The 19,245-nt window shown below is 39.3% G+C and overlaps 1 protein-coding gene and 1 non-coding gene across 5 annotated transcripts in view; both read left to right on the top strand.

Moving 5' to 3' along the window:
• The window catches only part of Tgfbr3 (transforming growth factor beta receptor 3), a 186,971-nt gene that overhangs the window by 35,839 nt on the left and 131,887 nt on the right, over positions 1–19,245 (top strand). The window lies entirely within an intron of this gene.
• On the top strand, positions 18,468–18,541 carry Trnae-cuc (transfer RNA glutamic acid (anticodon CUC)). Its single transcript has one exon. It is a non-coding gene; the product is annotated as a tRNA-Glu (tRNA).

Raw genomic sequence — 19,245 nt, 5'->3', positions numbered from 1 at the left:
GCTAGAGATCAAACACAGGGCCTCATACATGCAAACCATATGCTCTGCAACTGAGCTACACCCAACCCTCAGTAGTTTATTTTGAAAACTACAGTGTGCCCATATTACATATAATATTGCTTCACCATGCCTGTTTCATTACACTTAAGTTCTAGAACCCATTTCATAGTTATAATTCCATCCTCTTCAAACCACTATTATTAATCATGATGAAAACTAATACTCCCTCTGGACATCTGGAGAGGGATCTCAGTCACAGACAACCAAGGCCAGTTGCAAAAGTGAGCTTTTGGCCTGGCTGGCTTTGTTTTAAGTTTTCAGAACTCAAAGCTCAGTGTGTCCTGTAAGGAATATGTTCTTTAGCTGAGACTCAAAACAAGTGCTGAGCAAGGGAGAGTCATAGCATCTGTTCACTGCAGTAAAATGAACATTGTTGTTTGTTTGAACCAAAAGTCAAAAGAAGAAGTCAGGGGCAGTCTCAGAACCCAAAGATTATTCAATTGTTGTAACCTTTTGTCGGGTCCTTGGATTTTTCCCATCACAGTTTTGCTGGAGCACAATTACTACAGTAAAACTTCATTTGGGACTTATAACTAAAGAATCTTGCAGAGATTTTTATCCTCCAACTATTAGTACTATCTGAGAACTTTATCAAGGTGAACAATGACTCTGTTAAACTGTTACCCTTTCATTTAGGGAAAGTAATTCTCTACTGCAATGTCAAGATTGGTCTTGACAATTGAAGTTGCAGATTAACTCTTTAAACCAGTAGTTCTCAAATTGTGGTCATGGATTTGAGACTTTTTCAGGGGCGTCTCTGAGGTAAAAAACCAGTTTTATAATACTGAGATGGCCTCTTTTTCACTGAGTTACCATTGTGCTGATAGATAGAAGCAATTGTATGAAATTGCTGGTGCCTCTACAGGAATCAGGGCGGCACTTTATTGCCTCAGTGAAACAGCTGACTACCAGTTTCTTTAGTGTTCTTGATGAAGGAGTAAGACCCCTGAAATGTATGCCTTTTTAATATTTTGTACGATGAAATGGGAAGTCTGCATATACTACTTTTACATTTCAAAATATGATGGTTGCCTTCAAGAAAAGTGCTTCTGCAGTTATTTGAATTATTAGCTGAACTAATCTGTTTTTCATGGAACACTATTTTACTTAAAAGAACAACGGACAGACAAATGATGGTTATCCAGACTTTGGAATTTGGCCGGTACTTTTTGACAAAGTATAAAATGGGCCTGTTACTTCAAGGAAAACAACTGAGAGTATTTGTTGCCAATGATAAAATCTTATTTTTCAAACAAAAATTAAAATTTTGGAAAACTTTTATCCATCACCATGAATGACAGTTTCTCAGTAGTTGAATACTTTTCTGATGAGGTCAAGGGAGATACTGTTAACAAATGTGATTTAAAAACAGATACCATATAATGAAATGTCTTATTAGGCTTATTTATATAATTCAGTAAATAATCTATTATTTTCTAGATGTATGATGGCATTATAAAAATCATGCATGGGTAAAAGAGTCAACAAGGGTACAAGATAGAGCAGTTGATTTCCAAAAGCTTTTTATTTTAGAAAATTTTAGATTTACTGAAATGTTGCATAAGTAACACAGAGTTCTTTTATATCCACACTCAGCTTTGCCTTATAATACCATCTTACATATAACCATAGAACAGTAATCAAAACTAAGAAATGAATGTTGGTACAATACTATTAACTAAATTATGAAATTCATAGTGGGATATGGGTGGTGCACATCTGTAATCTTAGCAGCTTGGGAGGCTGAGGCAGGAGGATGGTGAGTTCAAAGCCAGCCTCAGCAAAAGCAAGGTGCTAAGCAAATGGGTAAGATCCTGTCTCTAAATAAAAAAAAAATAGGGCTGGGGATGTGGCTCAGTAGTTGAGTGCCCCTGGGTTCAATCCCCAGTACCCCCCACCCCCCAAAAAAGTATGAAATTTATTTGGATTTCATGAATTTTTCCATTAATGTTATTTTTCTGTTTGAGGATCCAATCTAGGATCACACACTGCCTTTAGTTGTCAATCTCCTTAGTCTCATCCAATCTGTGGCAGGTCCTTGGTCTTTCAGTGACCTTGTCACTTTTAAAGCATATTGGAGAATGTTCCTCAGTTTGGGTTCGTCTGATGTTCTCTTTTGGTTACAATGAAGTTATCCATTATTGGGAAGGACACCACAGAGGTGATGTATCCTTTTCAGAGCATCAAATCAAGGGTACATTACCTTGCTAGGACTTACTAGTTATATTAACCTTGTTCGCTTGGTTAGAATGGTGTCTGCCAGAATATTCTGCCATGAAGTTACTATTTTTTTAACATTTTATATATATATATATATATATATATATATATGTATGTATATATATATATATATATATATATATAGAGAGAGAGAGAGAGAGAGAGAGAGAGAGAGAGAGAGAATTTTTTAATATTTATTTTTTAGTTTTCTGCGGACACAACATCTTTGTTTGTATGTGGTGCTGAGGATCGAACCCGGGCCACATGCATGCCAGGCGAGCGCCCTACCGCTTGAGCCACATCCCCAGCCCAATAAGTTACTATTTTTCACTTTGAAATTACTCCGTGGTTGAGGGAAAGCAATGGATTTTAATGGAACAGGGTTTAAAAGTTCATTGTGTAATTCAGACACCATATTGCAACAAACCTTAAGAAATGGCATTTGTTTAATTGAGGTATAATATCAAAGAGGAAATAGCCACAAGTACATGAAAAGACTATTGACGACTATTAAGCTTTGCACCTCCAATTGTCAGTCCTCAGTATCTACAGATTCCACATCCGAGGATTCAGCCAATTATAGTTCAAAAACACTGGAAAAAATTGTGTCTGTATTAACACATACAGATGTTTTTTCTTGTATTATTTCCTGAACAAAAAAGAACTATTTGCATAGCACTTATATTGTATTAGGCAAAGTCACCTAACAAATCTTTTTTTTTTTTTTTTTTTTTTTGTAGTGCTGGGGATTGAACCCAGGCCTCACATATGCTAGGCAAGTGTTTTTACCACTGAGCTATATCCTCAGCCCTCATTATAAGTAATCTATAAATAATTTTGAGGTATCCAGAAAGATGTGTGTAGGTCCCGTGCAAATACTCTGTCATTCTGTATAAGGAATTTGAGCATCCACAAGTTTTAGTATCTGAGGGGATCCTGGAACCAATCTTCTGAGGATACTTAGGACAACTGTATCTCTGTGAGGCCAAATTTCTTCATATCCTTCAACCAGAACAGAGTATCACAACAAATTAAATGCAGAAGTAGATCTGAAAACCCAGCTGTTTTGTATTAAGCAGACATTAAAGAGATGTGTGGAACAATGTGGAACAATGATGCTCTGCTCACTAACTTATGTTTTATTTCAGAAAACAACTATTTTCCACTAGTAATACTATGTTTTATTTCAGAAAACAATGATTTTCCACTAGTAATACTATTTACATTAACATGTAATGAGTTTGTTGTTGATTTTGAATGAATTAATAAATTTTTTGTGTGTGGTACTGGAGATTGAACCCAGGGGTGCTCTACCACTGAACTACATCCATGACCCTTTTTATTTATTTTTTAAATTTTAAAACAGGGTCTTGCAAAGTTATAAACTTGTAATCCTCCTGCTTCAGCCTCCCAAGTCACTGGGATTACAAATGTGCACCACCACACTTAGCTAAAGTAATAAATATTTCAAAAATTAGCTTTAATTCTATAGTGGTAAACATTGATGTGTGTAACTCATAAATAAATCTCTTTGGGGCCTCTAGTAATTTTTTTTTGAGATAAGTTATCATTATGTTGCTCAGGCTGGTCTCGAAACCCTGGGCTCAAGTGATCATCTTGCCTCAGCCCCATGAGTAGCTGGGATTACCATCAAGCACCACCATGACCACTTAGTCCTCAGTAAATTTAAAGCAAAAAAGAATCCGTAAACCAAAAAGTTTAAGAATAATACAGAAAAGATAACTTAGTGGAAGGACTCTTTTTTTTCTGACCCAAATAAAGATTTAGTGCAGGACTCCATCAAGGAGGCTTGATGCTAGGAGAAGCCATTTAGCCTCTCTGTTTTAGTCAGTCAACTGGCAGATAAGTGGGATTGCCAATATGATCCCCAATTTTCTTTCAACTCCAAATACTGTGAATCGAAATCACTGTTACTCAAAATGTGCTCTCTTGCCAGCACAGGCATTATGGAACAATATAGCAACTGTCCAGGTGTGGTGTTTGCAAGGATAGAGATGAAGAGGACATGATGCAGTAATATTTGTGAGGAAGGGATTTGAGGGCCTTGTTCTGACTTTTTGTGCCTAAAGTGATTTTTTTTTGAAGTTCCCTTAAAAATCAGAAGTTTTAATAGTTCTTGGATTTTAGTATAATGGGAAAGATTTTAAATTATTTCTGAGTATTTTCATCAGTTTATGTATATCACAAATAAAAAAGTATGATTTCCTAGCAATTTTCTGCCATAATATTGTGTATGTATGTAAACCTATTTCATGTGAATATTTATAAATTTTATGTAAATAATTTAAATTTGTTAATAGGTTCTTTTAATTTTTTTTTAGTTGTTAATGGACCTTTATTTGTATGTAGTGCTGAGAATCAAAACCCAATGCCTCACACATGCCAGGCAAGTGTACTATCACTGGATCATAACCCCAGTCCATAAGTTCTTAATATACTACCAGTGTCTAAATTGAAGCAGTTGTATATGTGCTGTATACTTTTAAGCTTTTTGAAGTTAATTTGTTATTTTGTGCTTTGGCTTTTTAAAGAAATTAACTGCTAAGAACTTTAAATATTATTAATATTTGTAAATACAGATTTAAAAAAAAACAACACTCCAGCTGGGATGTATTGAGAATCCCAAACTTTGGAGCTCACATTTTTCTTTTGTATTTTAAGTGGGTGGACTAAAAGGAGACTTGATGGCTCATTTTTTTCAAATGAAGAAACAAAAGGGAGAGGGAATTCAATAGTTTATTATCATATTAAATATCAGTTTAAATCAATTTTTAAACAGGATCCTGCATTTCCATAAATTGGATTTTGTAATGGAAACTGCCACGGTTAAGGACAAGCTATGTCATAATCACTAATTTGGGCATCTCTGATATTTAGCAGAAATATAAATATCTAATGCAGTGTGTGTTTGTTATACTGTCATAGGAAAAATGTTGTGACTGATTTTGAGCCAGAATCTTGCAGTGTTTAAGCTACTACTTGGACCTAAGATTTGGAAGCTGAACTAACTTTCCGAGAGCTTCCACAATTTAGTAAATTATAGTCAAGGAAGTTCAGTATGTATTCTATCTAAAGTAGAAATTTATGATTATCTTTTATCAAAAGAGTTTCATTCATTAAATTTTAAGATTTTCTTTTACATTTTGAGATATTACTCTAGGATGTAACCCAATCTAAGAGGAAAACAGGTCCCCACCCCGTAAGGCAGCTTCCAGAGAACGATGCTGCGGAGCACTGACTTGAGGACCAAAGATCTGGGTGCATTCCCAACTCTGCCACCAAGAGGTGGTGAAACATGTTTGTAATCAGTATTTTCATTTGTAAAGTAGAAACATTATTAGTATCCACCTCACCGTATTGCTTTGAATATTTGATGAGATACTGTGCTCAAAAGCCTTACCTGTCACTTACTAAGCACTGCTAAGCTGCAGTTATTAGTATTTATGTGCTGTTGCAATTATTGCTTAGTTAACAGGTGGCATATTTTAGGTTGCTTATTTCTTCATGACATCTGAATTTTTTATTTCATTAACAACATTATCCTCAAGTAATATTTTAGGATAAGTTATATCTGGGAAGGTTTTGTGTTCCTAAGGCACAGTAGAGTTCTAGTGGTATGATGGCATTTTAAGAATCTTTAGAGATTATCTGGCCCAACTCAGCCTGATACACAAGATCACCTTTCTAATATCCTGTTGACTGAGCCCCCAGTCTTTGCTTGAATTTGAAAAATCTCTGACTCTTGGGAAATTGTTTTTTATATTAGGCTGCAGTTCATCTCTTCTCAGCCCCCTAGAGCCACCCTGTAAAGCTCCATAGGATTTGGGTAACAAATCACACATCTGGATGGTTACAGTGAGCAAACGGATTTGGAATAATCAGGTGTTGTCTAAAAGTAACCAGGTAGTTTATGTCAAAATTGAGAGAGCTCAAAGGACTTTGCTCCCTGTGGGTAAGAGAAGGGAGGCTTAGATTTGTAGTTTGAGCTGTCCTGAACCAGTTGGGAACACACTGGCATAGAGATTTGTTCCACTGAGCCTGTGATGTGACTGTGAGCCAGACAGAGGATCGTCAGTGCCCGGGTCTCTGGACTCCACTTTCACAAAACTCCTGCCTTATTGTACTTGTCCTTCCTGGAGGTGGGGCTTCTTTAACTTTAAAATCTCAACTTAGCATATTTGTTTGTTGTCTGTCACTTTCTTAGAATGGAAGCTCTGTAAGAATGGAGACAAAGCTGCTCATCTTGGGCTCTGCTTTTTCTCTAGAAGCCATAGGAACTTGGCGCAGAGTGCACTATTTAAATGATGCAATTAAAGATTGACTCTGAACTTTCAAATGTGAATTTATTTTCAATTTAGTGTAAAGAAAACAAACATTGCCTTCACTGTGTATCATAGCCTGTTCTTTGGGCCTAAAGAGAAGAGGAACCCCTCGGAGGGGAGGAAATAAGATCTCAGGAGAAGTATCTATTATTATTTGCAACTTTGAAATAATTCAGATTAAAAAAAATCCTTTCATGTTTGGTAGGGGAAGATTTTTTAGAAAGGAAAAGTTTCTAATCTTATCAGAGGCAGGAGTAGACTATGCTATCAAAATTGTTTTTAAATCAGCCCAGCTGAATAGTAGCTTCAAACTGCAGCCCCTGGTGATGTATGATGTTACATGAACTTAGCTTTACTTTCAGTGTTAATGATCAGGTTGCCAGAAACATGAATTGTAAAATGTCATTAAAACATTGTAGTGTAGAAGAAAAATGTAGTGAAATCTCTGACATACAATGTCCAAATAATTCCTTTCTTTGGAGGCATTAAACTTTTCTTAAGTAATTTGCAAAGACTATTTAACATTGTAGAAAATATAAAATTAAAATGAAATAAGTTGAGAATATTGAGAATCAGGGATCCTGGTGTTTATATTTCTCTTTAATATGCCGGTGGCTGAGTTTTTCATGGAGGGAGGATGTATATTTAGTTTGGAGCTCATTGGCATATTGCTTGGGTTATCTTGATTCAGCATTTTCTCTGGAAGAAGCACCCTTTGATTTTGGAACCGGGAAGGCTAACCTGCCTGCCAGTCTAGGTTCCACCCTTACCTGCAGCCTGGCTTGGCCTAATCATTTGATTCAATAACTTCATGACTTTGAGTGAATTACTTAATATCACTCTACTACAGATTTTTATACCTGTAAACTAGAAACAATAATATATCTCAAGGTTGTTGTGAGGAATAACCCACTACGGTATGGAAAGTGCTTAGCAGAGAGCCTGGCACAATGTGACACTCCATCAGTGTAATATTACTCTCAAATGTGTATATTTTGAAGGTACTACAATGGGAAGTGGGTGAAAGAACTTTGAAAATTTAAAAATCCCTACATAGCTGGGTGTGGTGGGGTACACCTGTAATCCCAGTGGCTCTGGAGGCTGAGGCAGGAGGATCACCAAGTTCAAAGGCAGCTTCAGCAAGTTAGCAAGGACCTAAGCAATTCATCAAGACCCTGTCTCAAAATGAAAACATAAAAAGGGCTGGGGATGTGGCTCAGTGGTTAAGCACGCCTGGGTTCAATTCCTGGTACCAAATGGGGAAAAAAAAAATCCCTATATAGATTCAAGGGAATATTAATTATTTGTCCATAGATCAAAGGTGACCTTGTTATTTGTGATGCTCTTACTTATGGCCCCTTGTACTTCCCTGTGTACTTCTCAATGGGTGTTAGCTTCTAGGGTTAGAACTGGGAATGTCCTGAAGAAAAGAAGTTAAGTACTAACTAGTTAGAAAATGAAATAACTTAGAATTTTCTAAGCTTGGAATCTTTGTTGAATTTCTAAGGGGACAAAAGAGCTACTGTTTGATTATTAGATTCACAGCATTCATAGGCATAAGGGAAACAAAAATAATACAGGAAAAAATTATAATTTTGGAAGAAAAGTATTTTTAAACTGTCTATGTTAATCAAATCCCTTGCAAATTGTCTTGGCAGAGATTTTGAGCATTTCCCCCTCCTGCTTAAAGTACATTGGCCATTATATTTAACAGGACTTGAGTCCTTTTAAAAATAGAGGTAATTAATTGCGAAGTAGTTTGATGTTTAGCAGGCAAAGGAAACATATTACTTTGTGTAAACAGAGGTTAATATGGAGTCTTTGAAGTCTAAATTATTGAACTGTTTGCCTCAGGACAAACTTCTTAACTGTTTAGGTTTCCTTTGCCCTGTAATAAAATACAGTGGTGGGAATAACATAAAATCCTGTATGTAAAACATTTAGGTCCTGTTTGCCAAACATGTTTGACCCACGTCTTCAAGCTAATCTTTGAGATACACTGAATTAGGGAACTTCTGTCCCATTTTCCTCTCCGTGTAGTGTTCTAATTGGCTCTTGATGATAAAGACAGAAGCATATGTTTCTGGGAATGGTAAGCCTTAATTTTGTTTAAGTTTTAAATAATCACTTGTCTCTGAAAGTGGTGCTGGGGCCAAAGCATGTTTATATCTTCCATGTCGTTAACATGGGATCAGGTCTGAAAGACTGTTAAATGAAGTTTATACTCAGTTCAGTTCTATAGCTTCCTGGGGCCCCAACCAGTGGTTTGATTTTGCCATAGTGAAGGGGACCCATCTTATAGAGCAGCCTCATTTTTATGGTTGTTTTTGCTGGAAAGCATCTGTCTGGAAGGCAGAAGCTGCATTTTGCAGAATCAGATCTTCCCTAACAGACACTCCCAGGCAGCCGTGTGTGTGTGTGTGTGTGTGTGTGTGTGTGTGTGTGTGTGTGTGTGTGTGTTTCCACAGGCTATGCCTGGCCTCTATTCAGTTTGTATCACATGTGTAGCAGATCTGTGGCCTTCCAAAGAGCTGCCTTGGGAAGGTGGAAACAGTAGCGATGGTCTCTAACTAGAAGAGACCTTTGGGACTCCGGCTCAAAAGTTCTTGCTGGCTGAGGTATGATATGCTTCCTGCTGTGGAGGTAGGGAAAAAAAAACAGTGTCCTACCTCACTGGGAAGCAGAGAAAGCATCTGATTGGCCCATGTGATGCAGAAGTGTTACTGGCCCAACTCCACTTTCAGTTTTCCAAGATCCTTCCTTTTGCACTGAGCACTGGCCCTGCACCCTCTGACTGCTCTGGGGGCTGTTGAAGGCACAGGGAGAGAGTTGCCACTCTTTATGCCCTTGACTTTTCCTGTGCCCTTGGCTAACATCTGTCAGGTAGGGTCTGGGCCCCACCTGAAATCCCATTTGTGTGTAGCAGTTGGTTTGGCAGTTCCCTCTCAGGACCAGCTTCTGTATGAATTACTGGCTGGTTTTACTGAAGCTCCTGTGCACCACTGTTCACAGATGCATAGGAACAAACTGTAGAACCCAAAGAAAGCTCTCGGTGACCTCTGCTATTTAGCAGCTGCACACAGCACTAGTTGCTGTGGCAACTAGGCTCTGTTTATGAAAATGAAGGAGGACCTCAAGCCTGGGCATCCACACCACAGACAGAGTCCCCCCCCTGGAAATAGACTACTTGCCAGATTACCAGGGCTAAACCAAAACAAAGACATACCAAACAAAAGTAGCCGGGAAGCATACTACCCTAGAGACATACACCAGTACTCAATTCCTTGTAGCATTCTTCACCAGGCAAAGCATGCCAGGGTGAGCCTTATCTTGGTTATGTCAGAGAAAGACAGAGGCCAAGACCATGGCCCGGGACCAGCAGGTTGCAGAATGCAGTCTTGAATTGCCGAGGCCTGGCCTCTAGCTGTGAGTTAAACTCACAGCGTTCAGTATCTAGGATCTAACTTTTTCAAAATCACATTTTAGGTCCTCTCTTCATGTGAACTATAAAGCTATCTTTGGGTATCCACCTTTAGAATGGATCTTTGTTTGCACTAAACCAACTTTGGAGTTTGTCTTCTATGAGTTCTTTATTTCACAATGATGGTCTTTTGTGCCCAAAGCACCCTTGGTAATTATAACTTACCATGGCAAGTGGTGATTCATGGACATCTTGGAGCACACTTTGAAGCCCAGAACTTCCTTTGAGGGTTCTGCTATGTTCTGGATGCTACTGACATTCTTAGGTTCCCCAATTTCATAGCTGCATCCTTTTGTTATTTGTGTCTTTTGCTCTCACTTGGGTATAGCCTTTTTCAAGAGCCAGAGCCAGTGCCTGGATCTTGCAGTGCCATTCCAGGGCTCCCTACCCCACCTCATGTCTTGTTACTGTGAGTCTGCTTGGGTGGTGGCCCAGGAGTCCTAGTACAGGAGGAAGCATTGGGGAGGTACAGAAGGCTGGCATTGGTGATTTGTGAACAGAACAGATGCTCAGGAACATGAACCAGAGAAAGAAGAACTCCTTCACCTGCATATAAGCCAACCTTAGCCATAAAGTTTAGAGCACACATTCATTGTATTCAGGAGGCCTTCAAGAACCTTCTTGTCCTGCTCTGACTATATATCAAAAGGTCTTGAGGGAGAAAAGTTGAGAGAGACTTGGGGTAGGGGTGCTACTGGTTGTGACTACAGCAATGGGAGTATTCTTAAATCAGAATTTCATCCCAGAAGAATTCAGGTCTGCCTCTGCCCTTAGAAGTCCTCATTCCCTATCTCACAGTGTGCCTTGGAGCTTGACCCATCCAGAGGGGACCTATCACTGTGGGGAAGGGAGCGAAGCTCAGTTCACTTGCTTCTCTATCTAGTACTTAAGGCCAGTATTTAAGGGGTGGCTTCCACCATTTGCTTGGAATAATTCCTTATGAACTCTCCTGTTGTTGAGCTGAACTAACTCAGGTTTAGTTTGCCTTTAAGTTAAAGTATAACCTCAAGTGTCCTGTTGGTTTCCATTCACTTCAGTGCTGAACATTTATATACTGGGCCAAGGATTTGACGTTTCCTTCCTGTCTTGGCTGACAGGCCTGTGTGAAATGTGAGTTTGCCATTTGGCAGACTCTTTTTCCTGTGGCTAGTTAATGAAGGCAAAATATTGATGGAGGTGAGGGTGGGGTTGATTGGTTACATTTGAGATGTCATCATGGATGTGAATATTGATACTGGTGAATCTAGTGCTTTCTGCTGATTGTAACTAGGGAAAGAAGTAAAAGTTTCCAGGTTTATTCTGTAGCCATCATGATCCTTGGGTTTTCGTGAGGAAGGCATAGGGGTGAGGACTGTTAGTGAGCGACCTGCCCTGGTGGGGGTCAAGCTTGGAAAGCCGAGATCAGGGCGAGCTGTAAAGCCAGTACCCTGGGACAGATGAAGCTGTGGACCAAGATGCTGCTCTGGATGTTTTGCAGCTGAACTGTTATGATCTCGGGGATCTATTCCCAGTTGGCCAATGAGGTGAATAACAAGTCAGTTGGGAGTCGTGCCTGCATTGGCCATAGCTACCTTGCATTCTGGATGAGGGTCAGAGAAACTGAATAGATTTATTCATTCAGTGAGCAGTGAGTGACAGCAACCTTACCCACACCAGCTCCTTTTCAGCTTTTCGATGACATGAACTATTATTGTTGTGAATAGGTTGGCTAAGAAAGGGACGCCAAGAGAGTCAAGGCTTTGTTCTGCTGTCCACACTCAGATGCGTTCTCCTACTGTCTTGTACTCATTCTGTAAACATTTTTCAAGTGCCTTCTGTGTGCCAGGGACGGTCCTATCATGACCTGGAACTGAATGAATTATCTCGAATGGCATGCAAACAAAGAAACCTTAAGAAGGGGAGGATCTTTGGAGTCCTTTGTGTTTCTTCTTGCTCATCTTTTTATTTATTTATTTATTTATTTATTTATTTTTATTGTTGGTTGTTCAAAACATTACATAGTTCTTGATATATCATATTTCACACTTTGATTCATGTATGCCAGGCAAGCACCCTTCCACTCAGTCCCAGCCCCAGTGGGGTTATGAACTCCCATTTTTACCCCATATACAGATTTCAGAATCACATCAGTTACACTTCCATTGATTTACATATTGACATACTCAAGTCTGTTGTATTCTGCTGGCTTTCCTATCCTCTACTATCCCCCCTCCCCTCCCCTCCCCTCCCCTCTTCTCTCTCTACCCCCTCTACTGTAATTCATTCCTCCCCCTTGTATTATTTTTCCCTTTCCCCTCACTTCCTCTTGTATGTAATTTTGTATAACCCTGTGGGTCTCCTTCCATTTCCATGCAATTTCCCTTTTCTCTCCCTTTCCCTCCCACCTCTCATCCCTGTTTAATGTTAGTCTTCTTCTCGTGCTCTTCTTCCCTAGTCTGTTCTTAGTTACTCTCCTTATATCAAAGAAGACATTTGGCATTGTTTTTTTAGGCATTTGTTTTCTGGCTTCACTTAGCATAATCTGCTCTAATGCCATCCATTTCCCTCCAAATTCTATGATTTTGTCATTTTTAAATGCAGAGTAATACTCCATTGTGTATAAATGCCACATTTTTTTTATCCATTCGTCTATTGAAGGGCATCTAGGTTGCTTCCACAGTCTTGCTATTGTGAATTGTACTGCTATGAACATCGAAGTAGCAGTGGTGCCTTCACACCAGGGAAAGGAAGCAGCCATCAACTCGAATCAGTTTAGTTTGGTAATTGCACTTTTTGAAAACGTTTGGAGAAGGAAATTGAAACTGTGGAGAAATAGGTGGTTTGGGGATGACTGTTGGAGTTTTCTTATTCCTATTCACCCAGGGATTCTATCCCAATTACCACTGATACTGGTTCCTTTTTATGTTTAACTGTCTTGTCAGTAAGTCAGTGACACATGCTGAGAATAGCAACCAGTACCATTTCATGATGTAACTGCCAGACCACACGTGCCCCACTGGCTCTGTTGTTATGATTGTCGCTAAGATGCTTCACATCACATGCCAGCCATAGGCTTGGTGTTTTACCTCACACCTACAGAGGGCCCACCCCAAGAAGCAAACCTTTGCTAGAAGCCCAGGATGGTACAGGAAGTGGTGAAGAAGAAGGGACAGAAGCCATTCCTCAGTAAGATGTCATCTTTGCTTGAATCAATAAATGTCTTTGTTATTTTTAATAGGACAGACCTTTGTTTAGGTAAAACCATTTTTTTCCTGTTAAATTCTGCTTTTTAAAATATTTAGAGTGGAGCGTAACAGGAACAGACTAATAACTCTGTTCATTGTTTTTCTGGTCTTTGAGGACAAATGACTTGTAATGAGTGGGGCACAGTGGCACATGCCTGTAATCTCAGTGACCTGGGAGGCTGAGGCATGGGGATTACAAATTTGAGGTCAGCCTTAGCAACTTGTTGAGGCCCTAAACAACTTAGCAAGACCTTGTCTCGAAATAAAAATTAAAAAGGGCTGTGGCTATGGCTCAGTGGTAGAATGCCCCTGGATTCAATCACCAGTACCAGAAAAAAAAAGATATATAACATTTTTCTACTATCTATTCCTTTTCCTTCACCCCAAAGATCCCTAGTCCCAGGCCATTAGGATCTGCTTTTTTTTTTTTTTTTTAATACTTTTTAGTTGTTGACGGACCTTTATTTTATTTATTTGTATGTGGTGCTGAGAATTAAACCTAGTGCCTCATGCATGCTAGGCAGGCACTCTACCACTGAGCCGCAATCCCAGCCCCTGGATCTTCTTTTTGTCACTATAGATTATTTTATGCCGTTTGAAATTTCATGTACTCTTTTGTGTCTGGCTTCTTTTGGCATAGCTAAATGTTTTGGGGAGTCAACAATCAGGTTGTTGTGTGTATCAGTAGTTTGTTCCTTTTCAAAGCTGAGTATATTTCATTGTGTGGACATATCTCAATTTGTTTATGTATTCACATGTTGAATATTTGAGTTGTTTCCTTTGAATCTTAGGGAGTTAAGTAGTTGTGAACTTCTGCAAACATGTCTTTTGGTGGACATATGTTCTTACTTTCTTGAGTAAATACCTAGGAATGTAATTTCTGGGTTGTATCATTCAGTGTATGCATAAATTTATAAGAAACTGCCACCTAAGTTTTCCAAAGTAAATGTGCCTATGTTGATACAGATTTATTTTAATACCGATTTGTCCTTTCCAGTCCTTTTTGCTTGGGTAATTTATACTAATTCTGAAAAGTCACCTCAGATGTGACCTGCCCTAGGAAACTGTTTTTGATCCTTCTCATCTTTCTTTTCCTTGAAGTGGATTAGGGAGGCTCCTTCTCCCTGCTCAGATAGCACTATGGGCCTTGGGTGTACATGTTCCCATCTTTCCCATTAGATTATGAGCTCCTTGAAGATGGAGAATGTGTTATTATTTCTGTATCCCTAGAACCTTCTATGGTACTTACCATCTAGCAAGGTGCTTAAATAAATGCTTGTGAGTGGATGATCAAATTGGACATTATTTGGCTTTATAAGGGAGCTTATAGGTGAGTTAAAATAGGCATGCAAATGACTAATTAAAGTAGAAATTGACTGGAAAAACAGAGTCTATGGGTGTTCACAGAGAGAGATGGCTTTTAGTAAGGAGGATCTGGGAAGGTTAATAAAGGTGGGATTTCAACTGAGCCCCAGAAGATAAATTTAGTCATGCAGAGACCTTATTATTCATTGGTTCCAAAGGGATTTGACTTGATCTTCTGTCCCAAAAGATTGAGAAGGCTGGATAATGAAGGTTGTCTTTGGGAAGGTCATAGGGATTCATCTGTTTTTTTTAATGCTTTGCTATTCCTGGCCTACAGCTGGCATTAAGAGATAGTGAAAATGTATTCTATTTGGCAGTAGGATAATAGGAATATGTCTGCCTCTCTGTCGTGCATTTCTCCAAATTCTGAAGTTTTCTAGACTGGAGGAAAGGCTTCTCTACCGTCTTTGTTTGTTACCTGAGGATATGGTAACAGTCACAGAAATCACATGATTCTCCAGGCCCTGCCTAGCAATGCTGAGTTTGCTCTTATTGTCTGGTCTCTGATCCTGCCACCTGGCCATACTATTCATCAAGTGTTTGTCCATTTTCTCCAATAGCACATGTTTGTAGAACATTAAAACCAATCATTCAAAGTAATCAAATGGTAGGCCCTCATTTTACAGCTGAGAATGATCTTGAAACTCAGAGAACTTCCTGATTGACAATAGTACTGATAACAGTTGCCATTTATGGAGCACTTACTAGGGGTCATATATTTGCCTGCATTATCTACACCTTGCAGAATGTAGATATCCCCATTTGACAAATGAGAGAACCGAGGCAAAGTGTCAGAAAGTACAGGCAGAGCCAGGATTCAAAGCCAGTCTTTTTCACAACAGCATCCTATCAAATCCAGGCAATACTCCAGGTTTGTAGAATCGCTGACCACAGAGAACAAGGGATTTGGGCCAAAGGTGTCAAGTTGATGAGAGGATGTCGGCACTCAGTTGAGAACAGGGTTCTCTGCTTCCTAGAGGGCTCTGGGTCTGTTTGTTTGAACCACGTATAATGCTGTCTTGAAATAAGACATCCAGAGAAGGAACTAGTCAACCAGCATTTGCTTTGATTCTAATTATCTGTATGATAAAGTAGGGCTTACGTTTTAGTTTTTAATTATACAAGTAATACTCAAAAACATTTGCATGGTGAAAGAGTTGCATGCTGCAGAGGGACAGAGAACAAAGTAAGAGCCCCCTTTCTTTGACTTCCCAATCCCTCTTCTCTGGCATCAACCCACCTTAGGTAAGAACCATTTTACAGTTAGATATCTATTCAATTTTTTTTCTATAATTTTATATACACACACATATACATAGTTTTAGAGGGTCAAGAAATCTTATCATTCTTTACATAATTTTCTGCAGTTAGAATATTTGCATGTCATTAAGATTTTCCATCAGTACAACTTGCACTGTTTTAAGTGTAGCATATAAATTTTCATGGTACAGATGTACCATTAGTGATAGTTTTCCAGTATTTCTCTATTATAAGTACTGTGGCAATTAACACCTATGCCTGTAATACTTAATATCTTTACAGTTGTGTTGTAAAGTTATGGTGTAATACAGTTGGTATATTTATAATTATGCCAATTACAATATGGCATAATTACATTTATGGTATAAAATCTTTACAGAGAGGCTGGTCAATTTCTATTCAAACCTGGCTGAGAAGATTAGAAAAAGTTTAAAGCATTCCTTCTGGTCTTTATTATTGATGACCACACCCTTTGAAAAGTATGAATTTAGCATTATAATTGCTCTGTAGGTAAAAGGTTAGTAAGCACTTAATATGTACTAGGTACTTTCTTATGAATTCTCTCATTTAAATCTTATAACCGTCTTGTGCAAAATGTGCTCCTCTTTATTTATCTGAAACTAAGACTCAGGACGATTGTGAGCTGTATAAGTGACACAGCTTCTAAGAAGCCACCTCAAGATTAGAACCCACATCTTCTTCTTATCAATTCACTGTTTCTTTCCCCATTGCTTTGAAGCTGACCCATTCTATTAAGTACTTTAAGGAAAAAGATTATGGGAGGTAAATATCTTTGAAATAATGGGTCTATGGCCATGCCACCGTGAACTTGAAAAAATGGAATCACAGCATGAGCAGAGAAATGAGAAGTGAGTATCCTCAGATCTGGGGAGGGTGGTGCTGGTGAAACCACTAGCCCTGTCATCAGGCACAGAGATGTGATCTTTGTCTTCAGGAGGCCGTGACAGTGGCTGCTCTGAGAGACCTTGTTGTCCGACGGGAACATCCTGCTATTATAAACTGTGGATTTAGTGTCAGGCTAAGCAATAAATCACCATCAGGAATGACTGACTGTGTGTTTGGAGGCTGCCCACTCCTGGAGGCCTCTCCCAGCAGGAGAATGGCTCTCAGCAGAGGAATTGTCTCAGCTTCCTTTGAGTTTTAATTTCTATGTGGGTCAAAGTGTCATTTTGGCCTTGGGATGACTTAGCTCTCTGAGAAGTGGCACTTTACCAGGGACAGTGGACTGGGACGAGTTCAGGGTTTAAGAATTCTTTCTGGACCCTGTGGTTGTAGGTCCCAGAAGGAGGTATGAGCAGCCTTTTGGAATCAGTTCTACTCCATGGCAAGACACTTGTGTTCATGGATCACAGGACAATCCTGTTGGCAGTAAAAAAAAAAGTCTCAAATTAAGAAATAAGTCATCAGATGTATTTGAAGAAGAGAGCTAAGAATATTTGGGAGGAGCTGGTTTCAGTGGCACATGCCTGTAATCCTAGTGACTTGGGAGACTGAGGCAGGAGGATGGCAAGTTCAAGGTCAGCTTTAGAAACTCAGCAAGGCCCTAAGCAATTCAGTGATACTTTACTCAAAATAAAAAATAAAAAGGACTGGGGATGTAGCTCAGTGGTAAGGCAACCCCTGGGTTCAATCCCCAGTCCCCCCCCCCAAAAAAAATTGTGGGACAAAACCCCAAGAGCAACAAAATACCCGAAACCATAATAGGGTAAATGACGTTCTTCAAATGATTACGTCAACATTTTTAACAGTTGTGTGCTTAAGTGTGTGGTGATGTAGAATATGTATAAAAGTCAAAAGCACAAATGTAGTCAATGTTTACATTAAGCCTCCCACCTCTAAAACACACACAGATGGTCCCACTTTTGTATGTATAATTCCATCTCTGAATACTCCCTTGATCCCATTTCCCCCTCTTTTCCCCAAACACTTATTTTGGTTGCCTCTGTAAAGACACACAATATATATTAGCCTCCCAGGGAACATATTGAATTGAATCACACCTCTCTGAGCAGTGTATAAAGTATAACACTTTGAAACCCCAGGGACCAGGGACGGCAGGTCCATGGGGAATCCTAAACCGCTGGTTTCCAGCCACAACTGCGCTGGAATGAAAATAGAAAACAATGAGGCATGTGCAGAGTCAGCTTTTCTTTGTGCCTTAGCTCAGCTTTCCTGCTGTCCAAAACTTCCTTTAAAAAAAAAAAAAAGAAAGAAAGAAAGAAAGAAAAAAGAAAAGAAAGACTGGGGGCAAAGGGGAAATGATCCAGTTTTAAAAATGTTTAATGGTAAAGAGTAAAAATATAAAATAGCAACTAGGGCTGTGGGAACATATACAGTCACAACTGAGAGCTGGGCCCAGTGATGCATGCCTCTAATCACAGTGACTTGGGAGGCTGAGGCAGGAGGATCGCCAGTTTGAGGCCAGCATCAGCAACTGAGCGAGACCTTCAGCAACCTAGTGAGACACCATCTCAAAACAAAGAATAAGAGGCTGGGGATATAGCTCAGTTGGTAGAGTGCTTGCCTCTCATGCACAAGGCCCTGGGTTCGATTCCCCAGCACCTCCAAAAACAAAGCAAAAACAAACAAAAAATATAAAAGGGCTGGGGATGTGGCTTAGTCGTTAAGCTCCCCTGGGTTAAATTCCTGGTACTAAAAATAAATAAATTAATTAAATTAAAAAAATCATACCCTAGTCAATAGTGAGAAATCTCACTGCTCTTTCCTTGTTGTGAGGACATGTGTGCACATAGGCACAAGGTGCAGCTCACCACACACATAAACCCAAACACACCTGTGGATTTTCCTTGCAGATCCTATAAGTTGTGCTGTTATGATCATTGTGAAATGTGGATTTGATTTTTGCTTCTGTTGCTCACTTACTACAGAACCTTGAAAATATGAATGTATTCATTACTCAAATTCCATTTAGCACATATGTATTGAATCCTCGTTAAGTACATGGCCCAGGTGCTATGGAGAATTCATAAGAAAACACTTTTCCTTAGATGCTGGGGAGTCATGACAGGGCTCAGTTTTGCAGCCATGATATGTTCCTGTTGGAGAAGCAACCTGCTGCAGGAATGCAGAGAGGGCAAGGTTCTCTGTAACCCAAGAGAGAGGCACGGAGGATGCTGTGAGAACCACTGAGGTGGGCTGCAAAAGCTGGGTGAGATTCCAGCATGTTAGAGAAGGGGAGTGAAGGTCAGGAGCCTATAGATGGAGCTGTGGAAGCATGAGGCCTTGCTGGATGGCCAGGTGGGCCCTTTTG

This window comes from Ictidomys tridecemlineatus, chromosome 11 (genome assembly GCF_052094955.1).
Source record: "Ictidomys tridecemlineatus isolate mIctTri1 chromosome 11, mIctTri1.hap1, whole genome shotgun sequence".
Taxonomy (NCBI): Eukaryota; Metazoa; Chordata; class Mammalia; order Rodentia; family Sciuridae; genus Ictidomys; species Ictidomys tridecemlineatus.
Note: the sequence above shows the minus strand (reverse complement) of the source record. Positions and strands in the feature narration are given on the sequence as shown.